Source organism: Daktulosphaira vitifoliae, unplaced genomic scaffold (assembly GCF_025091365.1).
Source record: "Daktulosphaira vitifoliae isolate Bord-2020 unplaced genomic scaffold, ASM2509136v1 Scaffold_2, whole genome shotgun sequence".
NCBI classification, from domain to species: domain Eukaryota; kingdom Metazoa; phylum Arthropoda; class Insecta; order Hemiptera; family Phylloxeridae; genus Daktulosphaira; species Daktulosphaira vitifoliae.
In genome coordinates, this window is record NW_026099573.1 from 7,914,620 (window position 1) to 7,929,465 (window position 14,846).

The 14,846-nt window shown below is 31.6% G+C and overlaps 1 protein-coding gene, 1 long non-coding RNA gene and 1 pseudogene across 3 annotated transcripts in view; 2 read left to right on the forward strand and 1 right to left on the reverse strand.

The window, feature by feature from the left end:
• LOC126899890 (uncharacterized) overlaps window positions 1-1,949 on the forward strand; it is a 6,366-nt gene extending 4,417 nt beyond the window's left edge. Inside the window, exon 2 of the long non-coding RNA XR_007702741.1 lies at window positions 1,239-1,949. This is a non-coding gene — a long non-coding RNA (uncharacterized LOC126899890). The remainder of the gene's footprint in view (window positions 1-1,238) is intronic.
• Window positions 1,950-9,007: 7,058 nt separating this feature from the next.
• On the reverse strand, window positions 9,008-10,189 carry LOC126899888 (uncharacterized; annotated as a pseudogene).
• A 3,443-nt stretch (window positions 10,190-13,632) lies between these two features.
• LOC126899886 (uncharacterized) overlaps window positions 13,633-14,846 on the forward strand; it is a 43,521-nt gene continuing 42,307 nt past the window's right edge. The window contains exon 1 of one of the 2 annotated variants that reach the window (XM_050675130.1): window positions 13,633-13,769. The gene's annotated coding sequence lies outside the window, so the exon portion shown is untranslated. Of the gene's footprint in view, window positions 13,787-14,846 lie in introns of both variants that reach the window. The other variant, XM_050675132.1, reaches the window with a different exon arrangement.

The following is a 14,846-nucleotide window of genomic DNA, read 5'->3' on the forward strand; positions in this document are numbered from 1 at the left end:
ATATCAGCTCTCGCCGGACCGATTTCGATCTCAGCTCTCGCCGGACCGATTTCGATCTCAGCTCTCGCCGGACCGATTTCGATCTCAGCTCTCGCCGGACCGATTTCGATCTAAACAACGCCGCGAATCGCATCCGGTCAAAGACGCTGATTACCCTCGAAAACTGAAAAAAAATTCCCTCGTTGCCCGTATTTATACTCGAATCGGTGTCGATCTCTCGACGCCGATATTTCTTAATGCCAACTCGACCAAAACGAGATTCAAAAATATTCCAAGTCCGCTTTGGACTTCGTTGGACTTTGTTCAATCGCTTTGATTGAACAAACGACCGAGTGCCGCCTGGGAGAATCTGTGATTTCAATTTTATTCCGTACTATATATATATATTTTAATGTAATTAAAGGATAATTAATGTATAAGGATAATAATTATCCTTATATTANGATAATTAATGTATAAGGATAATAATTATCCTTATATTATCGTTTTAATAGAAAATAATAATTATTTTCTATTAAAACGTTTAAAAGTATATAATAATAGAAAGACGCGCCTTAAAAATAAATGTTAATTAAAATGTGAATGAAACGATTCACAATTATCGATGCACTCGGTTTCGATTATTCGAATACCCGGGCGGCACATTTGAACGGGGCGAGTATCAACAGAGGCGGTAATGTTTTTGACTCGGCCGGTTCGAACGAGACTCGAAATTTCAAAATTATTTTCTCGTCGCGATTTTCTTTAGCCGTACGGTGGCCGCGTATTGCAAAAAAACAAAATTTGTTCTGTTTAAACACGCACTCGATATAACACGCTCGAGCCTCGTGCTACAATATAAATATAATATTTTTTGTAAATTTTTCACCGTGTTAGTGTGATTTAAAAAACGATTGCGTCACAAAAAGTTGGCAAACATTACCGCGATATTATTTTTTTAGCATTTATATCGCGGTAATATCCAAATAGACATCGAAATCGTCGAATAGTATTTAGATATCATCGTTGGAGTTATTTCGTTGGACGACCTTTGAATATCCTCCGAGCGACCGATCGTTTAATTAACATCATTTTTATTAAACATCATATAAACATCAGTTATCGCCGCTTATTTAACCGCAATGAAATCGCCATTGTCGTCGTGTTCGATCGTCGTCGTAACGCTTCTGGCGGTCTGTCGTTTTTCCGACGCGTTCGATTGGGAAAATCATCCAAACGGCCAACTCGTCAAGTCCGAGGTGATATTCAGCCTTCCCCACAATGTCGTGTTCGGCACGATTAACGGCGGCAACGTTGACGCGTCGAAAATCCCGTGGGCCGCGAGAATCAGGTCGTACAAACTGCTGTACGTGTTGGCAAAGTACTGTGAGTACACGTTCTGGATAAATTCGCCGAGCCATATCAGTAGCGCGATTAGCACGCCGACGAAGAAAGTCATCGATTTCATGAAACGTCACAAAACGGACATTTCCAATCTGGAGCAACTGTTGAACGACACTTTTTCGAATCCAAATCACGCGAACGCCGACAAGAATCTGACCCTCAAGTTGCTGTTGAGATTCCAAAAAGGCATTTATAATCTGTTGTTTAGCGACGTGACGACGTTCAACGCTTTAATGTTGAATGTGACGCTAAACGAAAATTTCTGCGTCAGACTCGAACAGGCGATTAAAGCGTGGACGTTTTTCGACAACTTGGCGGACGACGAGGAATCGACAAAATATATCCCTGCGAATTTCGAACAGAACTGTATGTTTCCGACGCAATATTTTTACAACAAAATCATAGGCGAGCACAAGAAGCCGAAAAAAAAAGAAGAAGAAGAAGAAGAAGATAAAAAAGAAATTATAACATTCATATGAAAAATTAATTTTATTAAAACTATATGTAATTAATAAAATTAAAACTATGTGTAATTAATAAAATTAAAACTATATGTAATTANAAAACTATGTGTAATTAATAAAATTAAAACTATATGTAATTAATTTTTACTCGCCTAATATTAAAATATGAAAAATTATTTAAACGAAACTAAAAACGTTGAAAATTTTACTATTAAAATCGAGTAAACCCGTGACTTGACACGGGTTTGACGATTTTTCATAATTTAAAAATTCAAGGTAATTAGAAATTCACGGTAATTAGAAATTAAATCAATACCGACGATGTGCATCGGTATTTATGTTATGTTAAAATCGTGCGATTTTAACATAACATAAAATTGTATTCTCGAGTTATTCGTCGTTATATTTAGTATAAATTAATTGTTGGATAAAAAATTTATAATAAAAAAGTATTCGATGATGATCTACCGTCTCGTTTATAAATATTTTCAACAACACGTAAATTTTATTTTATTTTACCTAAGTTTTATACGATTTCGCAACTATATTTATTTACGATATTTCACGAATATTTTATGTTTAAATTTTTTATCGTATCGAATCACGAGCTAATTATCTCGTTGTATAATTCTACAGTATTATACGACGAGATAATTAGCTCGAAACGCTTCGAAACCGGTCAAGCCAATCGAAATTAATAAAATGGTGTCGTGGCGACTGGATATTTTTCATATATATATATATTTTTCATATATATTTTATAGATTTCATAGTCGTCGAGAAACAATAGTATTGATAATTATTAAAAATATAAAAAAATTGTTTTTCTAGGTCAATCAATTTGGAAAAAAAATTAAGTATTTGAGATTTCATACAATTCTCTGTCTTTTCTACGTAAAAACAAACCCATAAATTACCACCGTTATTATACCACCCGTTTTTGGTTTATAAAAAGGCCATTTTAAGATAAATACAAAATATAATTTTACATTTTCGATAATACATGAAAAGTACAACAGTTGTACTGTTACTGTTACTGTTATAACAGTTACTGTTGAAAACGTAAACAAACGAAATATAGTCGAAAAGTATTTAATTTAAGTATTTATTAATATTTTCTCGAATATCATACACATTATAGCTTACACTTTATTTTAAAAAAAACGAACAAGTTTTTAAGATTAGCGAATAATTTTTTTTCTACTCGTAATATACGTGAATATCAGCCAAACCGCATTAAAAAAAAAAAAATTTTAAGCTTACTCGAGACCTACTAGAAATTGACTATATAATGACAACGCTAATCATAATCCTCGCTATGGATTTTCGACTTTTTAATTTTGACACTAAAAAATTTGTATTCAACTAAAATACAGTATATACTAACATATAAAATACAGTTAAAACGGTTCTCGTTAAAAATTCGGAGATTGACTTTTTGATCCATCCCCTACTATACGTGAACGTTTTATCAAAAATATGAAACTCGCGAGTCGTAAGTTTAAGTCGCATAGGTTTAAGTCTTTAAGCTTAAGTTTTTAGTTTATGGTTTTACGTCGAATAAACGGACGAGTCGCGTTAAAGATTCAAATTGCATTTACTATTAAAAAAAAAAAAAACCTTCAACGTTTCATTAGTTTTCAAAATACGCGTTCCCGTTTGACGTGTTTACGGAGCGTAAGGGACGAACTCGAAAATGATCATCGCGTAGCTAAAGGAATCCAAATAGAAAACGTTTAAATTATTTATTTTTCCGTCAGTGATCGTGTGGGGGGGGGGTAGTGGAAAAAAAATCAATCATCCCGTATAGCACGTGGAATTCGCGTTTACGTCGTTCAATGGCCGGCCGCGCGACTCGTCGACAATATTTTTTTATATAATAAAAATCGATCGCTCGCGGCCGATGTTATCGATCCGACACGTACTCGTTCGGGGGGGGGGTTTTAGAAATTTAGGATTTTATCGTTTACGAGCGAGTACAGATGACGAGTACAGGCGGCGGCGATACTCGTTCGGCGCGTCACGAGCGACAAACGGCGACCGTTCGAGACGGCACCAGAAACCACAAAACTGTCTCTGGGTTTTTTATTTTCTTCTTAACGATCCAATCGGGGTTTCGGTCGGGTTAGGGTGCCGAGAATCGGTCGGGGGGATCTCTGTCACTCGTCACCGTATTACCGAAAGTCGAACGATTGCTGCTGCCGTTCGCGTTCGGTTTTTTTGCACGAGAAGACGTTCTCGACGAGGGTCGGATGTGGTGTTTTAATAGGCGACGAAACGCATGACGCCGACCGGCGGCGGTCACAGTGTGTTTTATCGTCAAAAAGGATTTTCGTTTGAAAATCCTTTAAACGCGCGCTCAAAACGAAAATCAATCAAACGCTCGCAGTTACCCACCTGGAATAATCGGGATCGTGGAGAACGGCGCGATTAAAATAATACATAATCGAGCGGTTCGAATCTGCCCCCTATCTATCTATCTATTATACGCGACGNTCTTCTTAACGATCCAATCGGGGTTTCGGTCGGGTTAGGGTGCCGAGAATCGGTCGGGGGGATCTCTGTCACTCGTCACCGTATTACCGAAAGTCGAACGATTGCTGCTGCCGTTCGCGTTCGGTTTTTTTGCACGAGAAGACGTTCTCGACGAGGGTCGGATGTGGTGTTTTAATAGGCGACGAAACGCATGACGCCGACCGGCGGCGGTCACAGTGTGTTTTATCGTCAAAAAGGATTTTCGTTTGAAAATCCTTTAAACGCGCGCTAAAAACGAAAATCAATCAAACGCTCGCAGTTACCCACCTGGAATAATCGGGGTCGTGGAGAACGGCGCGATTAAAATAATACATAATCGAGCGGTTCGAATCTGCCCCCTATCTATCTATCTATTATACGCGACGGTCCAGATACGCAATAGATTTGATCGGTATTTCGAAATTCCGGGTTAAAGGGTAAAAATCCCGGACGGACGTTTTCACCGTTTTCTCGACCGGTTGAAAAAACGCGTAATGAAATTTGAAAATTAAAACTCGAAAATTTTCCACCCTCGCGGTAACCGTCTTTTTACAGTTGTCGACTACGGGTGTAGCTTGTTCTCGCGATGTATACTCGCCCTACATACCCTCGCACTCTATGCCTTAAAACGCTCGTGACACACAATAAGTAAATATTCTAAACTTGTTATTGACGTATTGAATTTTTTTGTAAGAAAAGTGCTAAAAATTGCTATTTTAAAATTACAAAAAAATTATGTATAATTATAAACTCTGTACAATATACAGTGTATACATGTAATTATGTATATATATATATATATATATGTAATTATACACTCTGTATATGTAAAACGCAAAATACTGGCTAAATTTAATTATTAAAGACGTCAACTTGGTGATGGGATGGACATTCTGTATTAATAATAAACTTTATCGTGATTATTGTTAGAAATGGCAATATTCCGGGTCCATTTCTCCAGCCCCCCCTTTTTTTAATTTTGTAGTTTTTACTTCGCCATTCGATTGTGCATCGTTTGTGCATAAGGTCCCGTTATTTGTGCACGATAGATAATTATTTGTGCAGTTATCTTTATCTCTCGAAAATAAGTCTTGCTCAGGTGGGAGCTGGCGTGACATCGTATTGGCAACTGTCATACCNGCTGGCGTGACATTGTATTGGCAACTGTCATAGAAAAATTCAAATAAACAATACACAGAAGTTATGACGAAATAAAAACATTTTATCCAGAACACATCACGATTTATATATAAAGTTTTGTGGTTTCATTTACACTTTGTGTAACTTTTTCTTTTACATTACCACCGTACAGTCGCCACACATTCATGGGATGTCTGTATGTATGCGTGTGATAACGTCCCAGAATTTCATGGGAACTAGCACGCTGTTGGTTGTCTGGTGTACTTATCAGTCGTCGTAAAAAAAAATCAGTATCATTTATTTTTAAAAACTTTGGTATATGGTTTAACTGAATATGTGTATCGGGAAGATTACTTGCTGATAAATCGTTCAAATTAATCAAATTAAAACGTGTATATGTGGTCTGCACTCTATTGTTCTTACATGTTTATTTGAACAGACGTGACGCAAGTTATCCTCTGTTAGTTTATTAACATCTTTAATAAACTTAATGTTCAGTTGTCGCATGTAGGTTTTTTTAATGTATTTTAATGTTACTGTAATATATGGTATGTTTTCATTATTTGTCATAACTATACAAAAATTACAAAAATCTGTAACTTTAATAAATGGGTAATTGTTTAAAATCTTAGATAGAACATTGTCAGCTGGGCTTTGTACTCATAAATATATAACACCATTCGGTGTAGGTACTCCACAAAAATTTTAGTTTAAAATATCAGCTCTTTTTTTGTACGTTTGTGCAGTGACACCATCAGAAAGCGTGTTGGTTTGGTTGGGTTTGGCCACAATTTTTCAAAGTCTTTATTTTGTGAAACAAACATCGAGTATTTAGTATTTTCCGAACAAGATAATATAAGTTTCTACAGTCCCCCAATTTGTTTTTACGATATCTCGGAGAGTAAGTGTGCACAAACGACGGGACCACCTTGTGCACATTTCTGCACAAACGAATCGCAAAGTAAAAACTACAAAATTAAAAAAAGGGGGGGCTACTGTTTCTGCGTCCCCCAAATATGTTTTTATACGATATCTCGGAGAGTAAGTGTGCACAAACGACGGGACCACCTTGTGCACATTTCTGCATAAACGACGCACAAAAGAATCGCAAAGTAAAAACTACAAAATTGAAAAAAGGGAGGGCTGGAGAAATGGACCCGATATTTCCAGTAGAACGCAGATATGTTATCTGATAAATTCCAGATACCGATTATGTTAATCGGTATCTGGAATTTTATATTCCCGTAGGCGTATTTTTGTTACATTCGTTATACGAAATATTATTGTCGATTTCTCGCATTGTTTCGGTTTAGTTATTAAAAATTATACTTTAAGAGATCCAATACATTGTATAAATTCACGTTTAAATGAATATTTAGGGAAAGACCGCCNAATATTATTGTCGATTTCTCGCATTGTTTCGGTTTAGTTATTAAAAATTATACTTTAAGAGATCCAATACATTGTATAAATTCACGTTTAAATGAATATTTAGGGAAAGACCGGGGGGTATATTCGAATAAAAATAACATGATAATATTTTAAATATTATTCGATTAATTCATTTTAAACAATAATATTTTGTGCTTCGAGTGTATAAACAACTATAAAGTTTTCACGGTCTACGAGTATTGTATGGGATTTAAATTAGTCCAACAATCCCATTTTTCAATTAAAAATTTTTTAATTTTTCGATTTCAGTTCAAATATTTATAATCTATGGCCCGTAATTTACGTTAGATACATTTTAATTTTAAAGGTACTCCGACACACATTGTCGGAGTACCTTTCAAACGAATCACTGATTCGTTTGAATCTTCAAGGATGTCATTTATACAACTTGATTATTACGCGTAAAAAAAATAATTTTTCACCAAATAACTCACAAAAAACAATTATAAAATAACATACAAGATGTCTTCACAAGTGCACATGTTATTTATAAAGTATAATTTATCATTATTGTGAATTGTATTAAAACGAATTTATTTAACCAACTAGATCCATACATTTATTTTCTAATAAATTTAGATTTATAAATTAATTATTAAATTTAGATTTATAAATTAATTATTAAATTTTGATTTATATCAAATTATTAAATTAAAAATTTAAATTTTATATCATAAATTCGTTTCTAAAATGATGGAAAATAATTTCAGGTATTGATACTTAAAAATTATCTTTATAAACGAATAAAAATAATTTTAATTGTATCGCTGTCTTCCCTCACTTATTACGTTTTGTTAGCATTGATTGTGTTTCATTGTTTATTTTATAATAAACTCTTTTTTTTATTTTTTACATAATTTATTATTATTATATTACGGAATTAAATACAAAAAGTGCATTTTTGCTAATAACGATTGTTATTTATTAAAAATATATTATCTCGCTGTAATGTCGGGTTAATGATGATAACAGCAGTACTGCCACATCTTCCCCTTTTCAACTTGACATTAATAAAACTTTAAACATTTTAAATAGTTAAACAATGGAAATGTATACATAATTAACATAAAATAAAGTTAACAAATTTCATAATTATTATTCTAGACGGTGGCAATTGACGTTTTTCACGAGTATACCGTACAATATAAATTAAAAGTTTTATTTGAATACCTTAATAATAATTATTAATTTTACATACTCAACATGAATAGCACTAGGATTAATATCCAAGTCTAATAGGCCGCTTGACCTCTCTTCCATACCTTGTCGCTTTAGTTTGTCCTTTAGTTTAGTGGTCCTTTAGTTTCTGTAAATTGTTTATTTTTATTTTCTTTTACCTCTTCCTCGCATAGTAATGATTTTCTTTGCCTAACACGAGTTATATTTCTCCTCAATACTCTATCGTTTTTAACTTTTATTTAATTAAATAAGACGTTGTACCGTTTAATTTACTCACTACTCCATCTTATTCCCAATTTTTATTTTTGTAATTTTGTACAAAAACTCTATCTCCTATTTTAAAAACAACTTCCTCGATTAAAACCCTTTTGTCATAATTTTGTTTTTGTTTCTGTCGATTTAAAAGCATTTTCTCATAAGCATTATTATTTTATTTGAGTTTTAGATTTTCAATAGTGGTGGGTGGTAATTTAGTGCGTAAGTTACGGTTTTGTAATAACTGTGCACGTGTATAATTTAGATTAGCCACTTTAGCATTTCTGTAGTTTAACAAATAAAGTTCTACGTCTTATTCATTTTCTCTACTCTTTTTGATCATTTTTTTGCAATCCCTACAGCTTTCTCTGCTAAGCCGTTGCTCTTTGGACAATGTGGACTCGAAGTTTTAATTTCAAAGCCCCCCCCCCAATTATTTGCAAAATTCCGGGGTCTTCCTAAGTCGATTTTTAACAGATAGCGGTACCCAACGACGAGGGTTGGCTATCGGAACCGCTGCACCTTCAGTTAATTTAATTTTCATTATATTTGGGAAAGTAATCCTTCAAATTGAACTATTCCTTCAAAGACTTCTTTGTTTTTCCTAATAAAATCTTTAAGTTCACAATGAGGACGCGTAACCATATATATATATGTATATGAGGACTATTCCTCATTTACATTATTTATTCTCTTAATTAAATTTAAATTAGTGCAAGTTTTTAAACCTAATATGGGAATGCAGTTAGGATTATCTAAAACTATAAACTTTACATTTTCCTTTAGTTCCTTAACACTACATTCTAAATCTACAACACCTATAGGATTCATCTTATACCCACCATATGATTCAATCTTAACATTCGTTTTTACAATTTCATTTTTATTTTTTAGTCTATTGTAATATTTTTAAGGTAATATATTAGTCTCTGCGCCAGAATCTAATTGAAAATTTATTTCAACATCATTTACTATTATAACTTGAAACCTTTTTTTAAATTTATTTACGTCTTTCTCTTAATTCGATTAATTGTAAAAGAGAAATCATCATTATCAATGTCATTATTTGTTTCGGTTTCCACCGTATTAATTACGTTTTGTTTGAATTTATGTTTTTTATTAAATTTATTATTTATTTGTTTCCTTACTTTATCGGTTTTTGGAGCGGAGTCTAGTTTAGAATTTACATTGATGGAAAAAACGATTTAATAATTTACATTTATTACAAGTTTATAACCAATTAACAAATGTCCAGCATACGGTAATATGCTGGACATTTGTTAATCGGGTGAGTTGTTCCACATCTGATATAGTTGTTGATAGTTGATTTTGGTTTGGCATTTATTTGTTTGGGNATCGGGTGAGTTGTTCCACATCTGATATAGTTGTTGATAGTTGATTTTGGTTTGGCATTTATTTGTTTGGGAACTTGATTTACTTTTGCTGTTTTCTCCAATTCCATACAGTTTTTCTCAGATGCTCAAACAGATTGACAGAACGTTATCGCTTTGTCTAACAGCGTGTGCTCTCTGCGTAGTCTTTCAAGCGTATCACGAATTTGAATACCAATACAAAATTTAGTTTTGAGTAACTCGTTTTCCTTTACTCCCAAGTTACACGGTTTAATCAATTCCTTTAGACGCGTTAAATACACATCAAATCGGTCATCATTTTGTTTGGCAGTAAAACATTTATAGTGAGCCATCGTTTCATTTGTTCCAGGAGAACAATATTTTTCTAATCTTTTTTAATATTCCAGGTACATCAGTATTCATATTTTTATCAGTCGCTAAAGTGTTATACACTTTTAATGCATCTGAACCAATCGAGTTCAAAAGGCGAGTTACTCGTACTTCCTTTGGCTCGCCATCGGTTTCCGTGGCAGTCATATATATATATTTCAACTTGTTGTTTAAAAAACTAAAAGTTTTCAGGCAGGTTACCTGTCATTTTAAGCGGCGACGGCTTATTGAATTCCATGATACTTACTTAAAAAAAAAAGAAAAAAAAAAAAACTAATTGAAAACGCTGATTTGTAATTATTATTCATTCACCGGGTAATACACGTAGAATTCATTAGCCCGACTGCGCCATGTTTCATTATTTATTTTATAATAAACTCTTGTTTATTATTTACGAGTTAAATACAAAACGTGCATTTTTGCTAATGAACGATTGTTATTTATTAAAAATATATTATCTCGCTGTAACGTTAGGTTAGATCAGAGGTTCTCAAAGTCAAATGAATCACGGACGGGGGGGTCCGTGATTGGGATTCAGATGGGGGGATCTGAAGACCTACAGTTTTAAAGACCTAACCCTGATATGTGCTCGCGGACCCCTGGGGGTCCGCGGTCCACACTTTGAGAAACTCTGGGTTAGATGATAACAGCTGTACTGCAACGGATCGAGCAATGTTATTTTTCAATCGGTTTCTTGTTAATATTTATTAAAATAAAATTTTTATTCTGTTTAGTTATTATCGTCGAATTAAATAATTAATTCCCCAACTATTTCATTAATTATCGTTTACGCTTGTTCAAACGTTCAATTGTAACTGTCGGAAAAGAATATATTCTTTTGAATTCATTTACTACGTGTTAATTTGTTGTAGGATTTTGTTTACTAATTATTGAACTATTATATTGTATCATTTTATTAGTCATAACTGCAAACATTGGTTTGCTTTCTATAAATTATTTTACGAATAAAATTAGTAAAAAATTTTTCCCGCTTATAATAGATAATTATTAGTGTTTAACATATTTTGGCAATGTTTAAAGAACGTTTTTTTTTTTCATATCCGAGTATTTTGTTAGTCGCGATTTATTATTCTACAAATAAAATTATACATTTTTTGTAATAAAAATAATTTTTCACGCGTATTTTTTATGTATACTTTTATTAAAATTTTTTTTTTACAACTGTATTTTGTAAGAATAAGTAGTAAACAAAATGTAACAATTATTCTAAAAATATAATTTGGGGGCTCCGTCGTCGTATTGTTTCTTTACATTATACACGTTATAACGGAGCGTTTAGCTCAAAATAGTAATTTAAGCTTATGCCGAAATGTGTCATCTGGTTAGATATTCAATTTAATACCACTTTTTAAATGTATTCTGTCTTCCCCTACAACAATGACGGTTATTTTAATGATAGTTAAACAATATTGATGATAATATTGAGTTTTTTTTTAGTTTAATTATAAACAAATAATATAAACAACAACAATTATTATGATACAATCTAGTTGCTAGGCGAATAATTAAATCTTATACGTTAATTATTCGTTATTATTTTAAACGCGTTATCGTTAAAATTATTTAATTTACTTCGTATATGAGCTATATTATTTACCTAGTACGAGTACACGTGTTTTTAAAAATGTCCTTTATTTTTAACATTTGTCTAAAACTGTAAGAAAAAAGTACTACTGTAAAATAGTTATTAATATTTTGTCTAGTAAACGTTATACATATTTAATATGTTTATATATTTTGTAGAAAAATGTATATTTAATAAAAATTTACATTGCGATTCAACATACCGGTATTTCTTATCGGTACGCTAAATAGTAATGTTACTGTATTTACCCGACTACTGTTTTATTTGTCAAATCCCCCAAACTTTAAACAGTGATTATACCTCGTTTAGAATTTAATAAAATTGATTTTTTTTATACTAAACAAGATTATTTAAAAAAAACTAGGTCGCAATTTTAAAAACTAAAGTCCATATTGATTTAAGGGTTAGCGGATGAAATTGGAATCTTTATTTTTCGTGTCGAGTAGTTCAACAATGAGTTTTAACAAATAAACTAATTACACGTATGAGATAAAACTAATATTTTTAAAGAAAAATCGTGAGGCACAGTCAGTGAATCACTGTTATTGACTAATGCACACATAAGTATATGTAAAAATAGTATCGCGATTGTCACGATTATTTTTTTATTTGTACGGTTTACGTAAAGTTCTACGTGTCTACGCTCAGTTGGCCAAATTTAGAAATTTTGCCGCCCGGAACACACTCAATTCTGCAGCCCCGTGAACCTTTTAGTTTTGCTCGTCAAAAAAAATGTTTCTCTTTTTTTTAAAACTCTATAGTTTATATTGGTTTATATATACATATGTCTCTCTCTATAAATATATAATGCCGCCAGAATTCTAGCAACCATTACCATACAACTTCCTCTGCATGCGCGTATATTATTTTTCCTAGTAATATACACGTGTGTGTGTATTGATTTATTTTTTATAAATAAAATATTCTTTATCAAACGACGCGTAAAAATCGCTGGATACGAAATATTTAAAATCTATTTAAGTAAAATTTTTTTCATTTTTTTAATCAAGAAATCAAAAAAAAAAATTACATTAAGATAAATAAATTAAACGCAGAATAACATTCGTTTTATACGATAAATTTATTATTATGTTTTTATTTTTAAAAATCATTTTATTCTACCAAATGAAAATTATTTTTTATTTTTCACTATACACGTTCAAAAAACCGTTAAAGAAGAAATCGTGATGATGCTTTTTTTCTGAGTAACGTTTGCCCCCGGTCTTTTTTACTTCGCTAGATTATTTATTAGCCCCTCTGAAAAGTTCCAAATAAAACATTGCGTCTATTGCGTCACTTTAAAAATCGATAATATCGACTAAAAGGGATTGACAATCGCTATAAACGTGAAAAAAACTTAACAAATCAAGTCAAGTGGAAAAAAAAATGACGGTAATAAAGACAATTTTTGTTTTATTTCATATCTCTAAACACGGTTAAAATTNAAAATCGCTATAAACGTTAAAAAACTTAACAAATCAAGTCAAGTCGAAAAAAAAATGACGGTAATAAAGACAATTTTTGTTTTATTTCATATCTCTAAACACGGTTAAAATTGATTAAAAAAAAAAAGCACAATCCCACGTATTCTATGCAATAGAATGCTACGGTAAAATCACATTTTCAACTATTCAATTGGAATTACAGTATATAAAAAAAATATCAGTTTAATTAATGTGCGTGAGTTAAGTATTGTGTATATTTTAAAAATAAAATCATCATTTCCCGTGCAATAAGTTTTAAACATCTCATTGAATAATATTTCACTTATAATTTAAGCGTCACATTAGTATAGTTTTTTGTGAGTTCTATTGTCGTACTTTGGATTCCATTCTTTCAAAACGTATTAAAAATTTGGTACGCTGAAAATTAGAATAAAAATTATTTCATCTATTGAAAAAACTGATCAAACATCACGACGCACAACGTGGCGCTATATAAATCTGTTGACGTGTTCTCTAGTTCAATGGCGAACGAGGGAAAAACTCAAGTTTTTAAGACTATCGATCAGCGTTAAAAAGATTGCTTCTTCCGGTAAGTATTAGATAAAGGCAAGTATCGGGTAAACCCTATATAATACCTACCACTGTGAGGCACTGCGTTTATTTACAATTTTTTTTATCGTACAACGTAAATATTTCTATAGCTTTGAACATTTACTAATTACAATTANTACAACGTAAATATTTCTATAGCTTTGAACATTTACTAATTACAATTATCATAACGGTAAATTACTTTTGAGACGTCTGATTTCAAAAGACAACACGTTATTAATGACAAATAACGCGTTATCATATATATTCATAATAATACATTTTACCTCTGATATGATATCCGAGGTGAAATTTAATTCCTAAAATTTTTAATTTTTCATATTCAACTAGATGTAAATTTAAGAACAACTCGGAAATCCGTTATTTTATAACCGCATTTCAACGAATTGTAACTGCGACGACTCGTATGGATTTTATGAATGTCCTCCGTGCATTTATTTAATTTTTCAATACTGATTTTCTTATAAACAAAAATTTAGAAATTATATGAAAAAATTTAATAAAAAATAATTATGTCAGAAATTATTATAACTGTAATTACGCTTTTCAGATGATGTTCAAGCAGGGTTTAATGATTCTATTAGCTTTATCAGACGCATTTTCTTTGGGTACGTCGATCTCGATATTATTTGATTTATGTATATTGAAGTAATCGTAAAATATGAAAATGTCTATAAATCGTTCAAAAATTATTATTATCGAATTGAAAACAAAAAAAATGTCGGTTCCTAAATTAATTATAATATCAAAAATCTATTGTTATTGAATAGATTCTAATTACAAATTATATAGACGTGATTAATGTATACGGTAAATATCTCGAATCTAAGATTTACAAAAAGACACGAATAATTTAGTTATAATTTATAGTAATAATTTAATAATTTAGATTTAGTTATACAATATCCAATATTGTATACGAGGTGGTATACAATAAAATAATGAAATCAAAATAAATAATCGAAAATTATTATTTTTTTTTATAATTTTCAACACGACTTAGCGGTGGCGTCTGCGTTATGCGATTATAGCTACTACTCATAGACCATAAACT